Raw genomic sequence first — 9,413 nt, 5'->3', positions numbered from 1 at the left:
GTATTGAGACCTAATTATTTTAGTATAATCTTTGCTGCAATATTTTAAGTGATTAATTTTACAGCCTATGATCTAAAGTATGTACATACTGTTGAATTGTACACCTGAAACTTACTAGATTTTGTTAACCAATGTTGCCATAATGAATGAATGAATGAATGAATGAATGAATAAAAATTCTAAGTTATCCTAGATGTATGAAACATTTTGGGTTACTCATTAGATTTGTCAATATTTTAAAATAAGCCTGTCTACGGGCATGCTACCCTGAACAAGTCCAATCCTGTCTGATCTCGGAAGCTAAACAGGGTCAGGGCTGGTTAGTACTTGGATGGGAGACCACCTAGAAAGACCAGGTGCTGTAGGCATAAAATATTAAAAAATGAGAGATTGTAAGCTGACAAGGTCCTTGCAATCTGTGAGGTCAACCAAGGATTGCCTCACCTGAAAAATAAAAAAAATATATAAATATATTTTAAGATAAGTCTGCTCCCATACAGTCTTCATAGATTCCAGAGTATCATTTACCAATGCCAGTATATATACAATCTCAGAGAGAGATCAGTGCAGTAGAAACATCATGCTGTTCCTTCTTAACTTGTTTAGATAAGGAAAGACACCCAGATGCAATCTGCCAAAGGCAATTTATTAGTGAGTCTTCCAGTTGGTAAGGTTTCAGCAGCATTTAACAGAAGATCAACTCATTTTGGCACTAGCAACATAAAAAACCTGAGGTAGGGTGATTCCAGACTTGGTTAAGAAGCGGCTTATTGCGATCACTGAGGATCCAGGTTCTCTTCATTCTTCTGCTGCACTTTGCTGGTAATGTTGACTTGTGACCTTGAGCTTTCAGGATAGCTGCAACAGCTTCAAGTATTTCACAACACTGAAGCCTCCTTTATATACCTTTTTCAGACTGAGAAAAACTTTCAAACTCACTGTTCAGAATTATAGACCTGTCCATTCCTAAATCATTCACTGGCAAGGAAAATGGAATTTTTATAATTAGCTTAGATTAATTAAGATTATTCTAGGGCTGGGGAAAGATCCAGACTTTTCTTAAGTATTCAGTCTCCTCATAGCTGAATAAAATCAAGATTCTGATCACAGAAAGATGAGTGGATGGAATGGCTGCAGGGTGGGTGGTCAACAGTGTCTGCTATGTTGAGTCAGAGAAAGAGCCTAAAGGGAATTAGCTCCCAAAGCAGGGCTAGTGCTTTCAGGGTATTTGCCTTGTGCTAGGAAAATAACTGTTAAAGAAACTGAGGAATACTATTCCTTTTCCCCTGATTCAGTATGGCAATCTTAATCCCTTTTCAGGGAAAAATAAAATATTGTGATTATGTTTCTTAAAAGAGACAAGAAATTCCCTACATGGATGAGCCATTTGTAACTAAAAGAAATTTGGAGGAAAACATAATTGAATCAATTAGGACACTTATAGCTCAATTTACAGAAACCCCATCTGTGACAGATTTATACAATAGGAAAATTCATATTTTATCACAGGAAGTCCAGAAGAAGTAGGTCAGGCTCCACGGTTGGTTGATTTGGTTCTTTCCATCTCTTGGCCTTGCCTTCCTCAGTTTTGTCTTCACCCTCAGGTTGGTTGCTGTAGTGATTCCAGATGTCACAGCTCATCAAGGCAAGATCCAAAAGGGGCAGAACAACAGTTGCCCCTATTAGGAATGATAAGACTTTCCCCAGATGCTCTTCAGCATGCTTCCTTCCTAGCTTCACTGGTCAGAGTTAAGTTATATGTCCATCCTGAGTCTGTCACTGCTTGGAGGATTGGCTTAAAAAACATCTAGGGTGTGAGAATTCAGACTGCAAGATTGTTTCATTGTGATCTAGATAATCGCTATTCCCTACCTCTATCATTTTAATTAATCTAGATCAGAGGTCAGTAAACTAATCTGGCTCACCACATGTTTTTGTAAATAAAGTTTTATTGGAACACAGTCCCTTCCATTTCTTTATATAACATTAAAGGCTACTTTCATGCTACAATGACAGATTTGAGTAATTGTGACAGACAATATCACCTGCAAAGCCTAAAATATTTTCCGATTCTTTAAAAAAAAAGTTTGTCCAGTCTGATCTGCAATACTGTAGTACTTTCTTGCATTTGCTTTAAACTACCTTCTGAAAATGGCAACTTTAAATTTTATTATTCTAGGAAGGAATATGTCAAGGTTAATTTTATGTGTCAACTTGACTGGCCACAGAGTGCCTAGATTAGACTTTATTTCTGAGTGTGATTGTGTGGATGTTTCCAGATGAGATTCGTATTTGCATTTGTGGACTCAGTAAAGTAGATTGCCCTCCCCACTGTAGATGGGTATCAACCAATCCACTGTGAGTCTGAACAGAACAAAAGGCAGTGTAGAGAGGAATTCGCTCCTTTTTTCCTGCCTTACTGTCGAACTAGAATGTTTCATCTCATCTTCTCCTTTCCTTGGACTGGGATTTAAAACATTGACTTCTCTGTCAGATATGTATGTATTTTCTTGTTGGTTCTCTGGAGAACCCTATTACAGAGCGAAACCTATGATATTGTATTCATACTATATGATTAGATATATTTAACCTATTTCTCGTGTGATTTTTCCAAAGTTGAAGAAATCTAATCTATATGAGATACTTGTATAAAGTCAAGTCATTGATTTTCCCAACAGATTCATTGTGTCTGTACAGTGTTCCAGCCAGTGGTGTGCTGGACACAGTTTGTGCCAACTTATAAGAACTTATTGCTAGAATCACTTTCAAACTCTGCCTCAGTGACCTTGGTGGTGTGAAATTGACTATATGCTACACCACAGAAATTGGCAAACATTACAAATCGAAGTTGTTGGGTTTTTTCTTTTTCCTGAATATCTCAATGTCAAATATTTACTAGTCCACTGTGGCTCTAGCAATTATTAGTACATTTACATACCTATTTCTATTACATAACCACATAACAGAGAATGTCTATGTCTGATCAGGGCATTCCAAAAGAGCCTGGAATAACAGGCCAGCCATTGTGGGCCTAAGATCAATGGGGGACCATTTGAAGGGTTTCAAGCAGGGGAGTGTCAGGATTAGATTTGCATTTTCAGAAGATCACTGGCTGCAGATGACACATGGATTGTGGAATGGGAAGAATAAACAGGAGACCAGTCCTTTGGTTGTTGCAGCAGTTCTGATGGGGGATTATGGAAGCTTGGATGAGGGCATTAGCAGAGGAAATGTTAAAAAGTGAGTGGAACTACATCTGAAATGACTGGGTTTCCCATGAAACACTTAAACTGCCTTCAAGGGGTTTATAATGCAATTGAAGAGGCAACTCATAGGTATAGAATCACAGAAACAGTGTAAAATTAGAATGTAAACTGAAAAGTTCAAACTCTGAGGGACATAGGAATCAAGAGCAAGAAATGGGTCAGAACTCAGAGGGTAAGGCTTTGGAGAGAGAGGCCAGAGACAAGAGGCTGCAAGAGTCAAGACAATGAGGGGAGGGGCCTAACAGCAGAGATAGCACACTAGGGGGAAGAACAAATCTTGTCGTATATGCAAGGTAATGCCAAATTGTGAGAACTCAAGAAGACCAGAGTTTAAAGACCTGATGCAAGAGTAAAGAATGAGCCATTAAAATTGTTTTGCATGCGAAGGATACAAGATGAAAGCAAGATTTAAAGAAGTTTACTTTTACCAAACTCTTATGGTTAATCAAACTGAGAACTTGCTGCCTGCATGGCTGTGGAGTGGGTTCTGGATTTAGATGGTAGCAATCAGTAACGGAGATAAGGGACTGATATTAGGAACATCCAACAAGTTGGAGATGATGAATTTCCTTTAGACCTACAATGAACTTGAAATGATGATGAGTTCTCCAATATTATTAAATGTTCAGTAGTCAATTCAGACCGAATGGTTTTATTTATATTTCTCTGCATTGTTCACAATAGTCATTCCTCATTAGCGCTCCCCAAAAAATTGTTCAAGATTTGTACAAAAGAAAAATTCTGCTTTCTAAAGAACTTGGATAGACTTCACAGAATGAAAAATTTACCTTAACCTCATATTAAATAATATTTTGACATAATGAAATCAAATTGGCCCAGTTGGATTTGTTTGTATTATTTACCAGTTTTAATAAGTAATTACTAATTTTTAAAAAATCTGAACGGTAAGTAGAATTCTATTTTAATGAGCTTGGTGAAATCAAAAATAATTTATAGTATTACCTGCCAATAAAATTAATATATATTGCAATCTATAGCAAAACAGCTTCAGGATGTATTGTTCATTTTCATGGAGAAATTCATAAACTTATATCTCATTTACAAATCTTCCCTAGTTTATTAATGCCCCTTCCTTTATTGTACCTTTTATCAGAATGAAAGTGCTCTTTATTCCTCCATCCTTCTACTCTCAACTTTATTGAAATAAACTACTAACAAAATACCAATATAATGTTTTGTAGAAAATCTCAAATTTCAATGATCCAAACACTCTACAAGTGGCAAACACAGACACACACACACACACAAAAAAACAATGTCTTTGCTACAGAAATTAGTTTCAGAGAGAACAACTGTTGAAGGCATATGCTAAGTGAGATTTTTAATTTAATGGAATTTGTTGTAACTATATCAGTAATGCACAATTGCTGTGCGCCATCTGTTGAAGCTTTGAAACTGCCTTGCTTATGTAGAACCGGATGTAATGATCATATCCATTAAAATGGAATACTACTTTTTACTAACTTTTCTTCTTTCCACTTATTTTCCAATGCTTTTAGAATCATTAGAAGATGAATTGGCAAGAAAAAAACCACAATCTCAAGAGTCAAAGGGATAACCCAACAACAACAAAAACCAAACAACCTAATTTAAAAAATGGGGAAAGGGCTTGAATAGACATTTCTCCAAAGACAATATACAAATAGGCAATAAGCACATGAAAAAACGTTCAACATCACTAATCTTTAGGGAAATGCAAATCAAAACCACAATGATGTACCACTTCACACCCATTAGGATGGCTATTACAAAACAGAAAAACAAACAAACAAAAAAGAAAGTGTTGGCAAGAATGTGGAGAAATTGGAAACCTTGTGCACTGCTGGTGGGAATGTAAAATAGTGCAAATGCTATGAAAAACCATATGGCGATTCCTCAAAAATTAAAAATAGATTTACGATATGACCCAGCAATTCTACTTCTGGGTATATACCTAAAAGAACTGAAAGCAGGGTCTCCAACAGACATTTGTATATTGATGTCCATAGCAGCATCATTCACAATAGCCAAAAAGGTGGAAGTAACTCACATATCAATTGATGGATGAATAAATAAGCAAAATGTGGTATATACATACAATGGAATATTATTTGGCCTTAAAAAGAAGGAAATTCTGGTACATGCTAAAACACCTATGAACTTTGAGAATATTATGCTAAAGGAAATAAAGTTCCCATAACTCCCTCAGAACTTTTGTACCTTGCTGTTCCTTTTGCCTGGAAAGCCATCCATCTCCCTTACCCACCCAATCTATATCCATGTATCTTTCAAGGCTTTACTCAAAAGTCACCTTCTCTGGCTACTCTATGTAATTCCATTTTTCTTCAGATTTTTCATAACCTACTTCCTGCTTTATTTTTCTCCTTAGCACTTACCACCATCTAATGTACTATATATTTTAGTTACTTATCTTTTTTACCACTGCTGAATGTAAATGCCAAGAAGACAAGAATTTTTGTGTCTTTTATTCACTTCTGTATCCCTGGTACCTAAAATAGTGCCTGGCACATAATAGACATTCAATAAATATTTGTAGACAATTTAATAAATCTTAAAAGCTTTAGGATAAAAATAAATAAATAATATATAAGTGACCAGGAAATTCCATGGAGAAATTCTTTTAAAGTTCTAAGAGTAAATAATATCTAAACCAGAATTCCATACACTCTCAATAAATTGTTATGGTAGAATAAAGAAGTTTAGACATGAAATGTCCTTGAAAATTTGCCTCTTATATACCTATTCTCAGAAGATTACAGGAGAATGTACTCCTTTCAAACAGAAAGCAAGTTAAGAAAGAGGAAGACCCAGGATAATAACAAGAACCAGGACAATGACCTGTGCAGCAGGCCCAGACAGCAATAATCCAGATCAGAGCAGGAGAGTGGAGGTCTCCAGAAGTGATGTCTTCAAAAAGCATATGAAATTCAGAAGATAACCTATTGTGTTAATATAACCTATTGTTTTATAGACTATACCGAGAGGAGGATTAGTGGTAGTTACATAGAAACTAGGCAAATCATCCAATGAGGTGGTTATAACACAAAGGGAAAGAAGAATACCTTATGATTTCACTTATATGCGAAATCTAAGGAACAAAAAGAACAAACTAATCAAAAACAGACCCACAAATATAGAAGACAATCTGGTTACAGCCAATGGAGTGAAGGGTTAAGGAAGTACAAACTAGTAGTTGAAAGATGATCACGGGGATGGGGAGCACGGCATAGGAAATGTAGTCAGCAGTAATGTAATAGCTATGTGTAGAGCCAGAGGAAAGATATAGTAATCAGGGGGATCGTTTCATAAACTGTATAAATGTCTAACCAATATACTGTATACTTGAAACTAATAAAATAAAGTTTTTAAAAAAATGGGGAAAGAAAAAGTGGTTCATGAAAAGAAATAATCACAGTACATGGTTTGGATTTAGTAATATCTACATCAGCATTAAATGTGAGTGCTTGAAGATAGATCTAATCCAAAATTACAGTATGATTGTATTTGGAAGATGCAAAATTCTGTGTGTGTGCATATGTGTGTCCCTGCATAAAGATTATGCATAGATTAAGAGTAAAAAGAGCTAAATACTCTTCTTTTATAACAGTATGTTAATTGATAACACATAAACCAGTATGAACATGTTTTAATAATCCTTGTCTAACTATTTAAAATTATAAACATTATAACTTTGATAAATTTTAATGCTTAAACTTTGATATTACTTAGGTTTGAAATGACTAAGTTCAAAGTAATAATGCTTAACCTCAGATGTTAAACTAGTTGTATAAGTACCAATGGAAAATACGGAGAGTTCCACTGGATATCTATAGGAAATACTAGAAGAAATGGATATCAGGGAAATAATGTTTGAGTTTTTAAGAAATATATGTTGAGTTCTTAAGAAATATGTTCCTTCTACAATTAGAAAAGCATAAAGATTTTTAAATGATTTTCTAAAGTGTATAATTATTTAATTATTCAGAGTGATTGCTTATGATAATATGGGTCTCATTTGCTAACTAAAAAATGTTTTTTATGTGCCTGAATGCTACGATTAATTTTTTTCTAGGAATATAATTTTTCTTTTCCTCTCTTGATGTACTTGATATTAAATCTGGAATCTTACAGCCTGCTCATCTGGAAAGAATGATATATATTTCTTACTTTGAAGTATGTGCACAATGTTATTTAAATGAGGTTACATGATGTGGCAGAAAGTGTATAAATGATGAAGCCAAATATATTAGTACATTATGTACAAAGCTTGAATGGAACATTAAAATAAATGATTTGATTTTTATTAAAGACACAATGTAGCACTTAAATTGTCTTATGAGCCTTCTTATGTGTCTTAAGTTTATATAAGTGATTTTAAATGCAAAATAAATTTAATCAAATTGAGAAATATTTAAGTGCTCTACTACATGCAAGACACCAAATTAGGTTTTATGGGTCATTTAAAGAAAAACAATATTTTTGCTCTCAAATTACTTAGTCTGGGAAGGAAATATGGCAGAGATTATAAATTGTTTACCCAAATCTAGAACTTTGGGAGTGATAATTTGCCCTGCTATAAAAATGTATTTCCCAGCCTTCCTTGATGATGGGGTTGGCCAATGTGATATAAGTGAGAGTTGTGAGTTGAGTTTCTAAAAAAACTCTTTTCATTTCCTCTTTTGCTTCTTCTTGCCTAGAACTTATTTGCATAACTGGAGCTCCAGCAGCAATCGTGGACCGTGAAATGACCTTGATATTGGAAACCACTCACAAAATATGATAGAGCAGAAAGGCAGAAGGAACATGATTCCTGATATCATACCAGCCCTGTGCATCTTATATTCTGATTTCTTCGATAATAAAAATAAATCTGTGAATTTTTATTTTGTTTTAGATTCTTTGATTTTCTGATGTATCCACTTCTAGTCAAAAAATTTCTAATACAAAAACTATGATATAATCAAATTAAAAGTTCAAGAATAATATAAAAATACAATTACAGTTTAACAAAAAAAGAAAAAATGGCACATGGCAGTATACTATTCTCTGAAAGACAAAATAAAGCACAGCAAGGCAGCATATAGTGCTTGAACATTGAATCTGGAGTCTGAAAATACGTACAGAAATTTTACGTTAGACAAAGGAATCACCAAAATTAGGGGGAAAGCGGAGTTTTTAATAAACGAGGTTGAAACAACTAGATAATCATTTGGAAAAAGATGAAATTGGATCCATATAACTCTTCATGTACTAAGTCAAATTGCAAATATAGATGTCGAAAAATAAATCAGAAATATAAATGTCAAAAAAAATAAAAGAACAAAATAATATGAACAAAACATGGATGAATTCTTTCATAATTTGGTAATGAATAAAGCAAGCCTTTATAAATATAACTAAAAATTCAGAAGCAATAACAATAAAGACTGAGGAATTTGATGACGCTAATTTTTAAAAAAACTTTGCAAGTCAAAAAAAGAATTCATAAACAATATTCAAAAGACAAATGAACAGCTGGGGAAAATATTTTCAATTTATTTCATTTCAAAGAGATATCTCCCCAACACAAAAAGAGCTCCTAAAAATCAATTTTAAATAGAATAATATTCCAATAGAAAAATGAGCAAAAGTCATAGCTCAGCAGTTCACACAAAAAAGAAAGGCCCTTAAACATATGAAAAGATGCGTACTCTCACTCCTAATAAAAGAACATAATTAAAAACACATTGAAAAATCATTTCTCACCTAACAAATTGGCAAAAATTCAAGAGTTGACAACATTCTGTTGTAAATGTTGGGATAACCAGGCACTCTTATCCCTTGCTAATGGAGATACAATTTGGTACAATCCCATCGAGATGAATGTGACAATATACAACAAAATTACAGATACTTTTACTCTTCGATTCAACAATCCCACTTCTAAGAAAATAATGTAATGTTACATCTGACATTTTATACTAAATTTTATATGTATTTTCAGAGCCCAGAATCGAGACTCAAGCACTGTATGTGGTCTCTTTATTTGTGCCATTCAATGAATTGTATGCGCCATGTTCCATTTTTTTATTAAACTGTAATTTTACTTTTATATCATCCTGTAATACATGTGGACATCTAAAGTGA

At 34.0% G+C, this 9,413-nt stretch overlaps 1 pseudogene; it reads left to right on the top strand.

Moving 5' to 3' along the window:
- Positions 1-249: 249 nt before the first annotated feature.
- LOC112479052 lies at positions 250-368 on the top strand (annotated as a pseudogene).
- The last annotated feature ends 9,045 nt before the right edge of the window (positions 369-9,413 follow it).

The sequence above is a fragment of the Pteropus alecto genome, unplaced genomic scaffold (genome assembly GCF_000325575.1).
Source record: "Pteropus alecto unplaced genomic scaffold, ASM32557v1 scaffold33, whole genome shotgun sequence".
Lineage (NCBI taxonomy): Eukaryota > Metazoa > Chordata > Mammalia > Chiroptera > Pteropodidae > Pteropus > Pteropus alecto.
Note: the sequence above shows the minus strand (reverse complement) of the source record. Positions and strands in the feature narration are given on the sequence as shown.